The 2155-nt window shown below is 46.1% G+C and overlaps 1 protein-coding gene across 1 annotated transcript in view; it reads left to right on the forward strand.

The window, feature by feature from the left end:
• The window catches only part of ABCA12 (ATP binding cassette subfamily A member 12), a 131160-nt gene that overhangs the window by 27694 nt on the left and 101311 nt on the right, over positions 1-2155 (forward strand). The window lies entirely within an intron of this gene.

The following is a 2155-nucleotide window of genomic DNA, read 5'->3' on the forward strand; positions in this document are numbered from 1 at the left end:
TAGGGAAAACTTTAAATTGCGGGACTTCCCAATCAGTTAGGTTTTAAGTGAGGCTCTAGTCCGTGTTTGGATAAAGAGAACTTTAAGATTCTACTTTACTGGCTATCTGGATTTGTGGGAAGGCAGCTACCAAGAGTCTGCTACTCCAATAAAGGTGGGTGGGAATGGGTGGCCAGGGATAGTACCACTCCTCTTTATTCAGAGACCAGTATAGATGCCCAGTGCACCAGAGGAGCCAATCTGGCTCCAAGCCTGCTTTTAGGGCACCATATCTATATATGCTCCATTTGTGGGGTTGCAGCATAAACTGTGATAGTGCCCTGTTTCAATATGGGGGAAAGGAACTGACCCAGGCTTTATGCCAATGGATGTCTCACTCCTTCTCCTGGAAATATGCCTTACATAGCCAATGGATAGTTGCATTTGAGATTCATATAGCAATTTATCACTTGGTGGTTTTTTCCCATTTATTTTAATCTTGTATTGTTTTGAACTGACATAAATCTTATTGAAAAAGGAGCCTGATTCTCATTTCCAATAAAGAACTTTTTTCAGCTCCAGCAGGGGCTTATTACAAGTGAGAATCAGGCCCAAGATTTGTAGGGCTACTGACAGACATTCAAAAGAAAGTGCAATGGGACCTGATGCGTGATCCCCACATTTGCACTTCCCACTATGCCACATATACATGGCTAGAGGCGTGATTGTGGGATCAAGCACTGTATCCCTTCATGCCATATTGCTGATGAAAGGGGAGAGCAGGATCATGACCCCAGGCTCCCCTTGCACTGGCAATCTTCACTTCCATGGCTGGGAGATCCATCAGTTGATTGGAGCTCTGAGCACCATGTGCTCCCATGGCTGAAAGCTACAATCAGCTGACAGAGCTTCAAACTGTGGGAGTACATGGTGTGTCCCCATAGTTGGGAAATCTAATCACTGATGGGGCTCCCAGCCACAGGGGCACATGGTACCCACCATGGCTAGGAGTTCTGATCAGGAGCTTCTGTCAGCACAATGAGCACCCCTTGCGGGAGCCCTGATCAGCTGATTGGATCTCTGTCAGCTAATTGTGGCTTCCAGCCAGGGATCCTCATTATACTTCCCCAGCTGGGAGCCCAATCAACTGACCAGTGCTCCCAGCCTCCAGAATGTGTTCTGGAGGCTAGGAGCACTGGCCACACATTCAATTAAAAGCATGATAGGAAGATGCCACAAAGTTATTATACATATTTTGTGTAATAACTTTGTCTGTTCCTGGTTTTGCCACACCATTAATTGAATAAATGTGTGGCCAGGTCACTACTTAAGACAGGATTGACCAGTTAATCACATCTTAAATGTAACGTGTATCAGGCCTAAGAAGAACATAAAGCACCATTAGTGACTGAAAAGAAGAGAACTCATATCTCAGGTTAGGCACAGATGTTACACCTATTGTGCTTTAAGGGCGCAGAAAGTTCTCTAAAGCCATAATTGAACAGATGTTCATGGCTGTTAAAGCACTTTAAAATGGCAGATTGCACTCTAAGGGCATTTATACACATACCTTTATCTGCTCTGATGCACCGGAAATCCAGCGCATTGGAGCAGACTTGGTTCATTGAGTCCGCGGAGCATGCAAGCTGACGTGCCCAGTGCTGTGCCTCAGGCATTTGTACAAACAGTGAAATGTGCATCAGTGCACAGAAAATGGCAGCAGTACACTTTTGATCTAAAACACACCTTCGGTGTGTTCTAGTTCAAAAGCACACAGCTGCCATTTTCTCAGTGCTGACGTGCGTTTTGCCATTTATACAAATGTATCCTCCGCAGCATTGGGCGCTTTTAAAATTGTCAGCACTGCAGCACATGCATGTGTACAAATGCCCTAAGTTAACCTTTGATAGATGAGGTATTAGACTAAAGCACTTTCTGTTAGAGTGTTTTATTAAATGCCTGTGCCACATCCCATTGAGGGTTAACTTAGAGTGCAATCACCGTCATCCCAGGCAGCGTTATGTAGGGCTGCAGTCTAGCCTCAGGCAGACTCATTTGCTCTCCCCAAGCACTGGGTTGGCCCAGCCCCCTTAGCTGTCACTGATCCCAGACCTCTTCCCTCGCAGCCTCCCTGGTCAGGCAGCAGCGCATTATGGGGTCAGGGCTGCTGCAGGGA

This window comes from Alligator sinensis, unplaced genomic scaffold, assembly GCF_000455745.1.
Source record: "Alligator sinensis unplaced genomic scaffold, ASM45574v1 scaffold233_2, whole genome shotgun sequence".
Lineage (NCBI taxonomy): Eukaryota > Metazoa > Chordata > Crocodylia > Alligatoridae > Alligator > Alligator sinensis.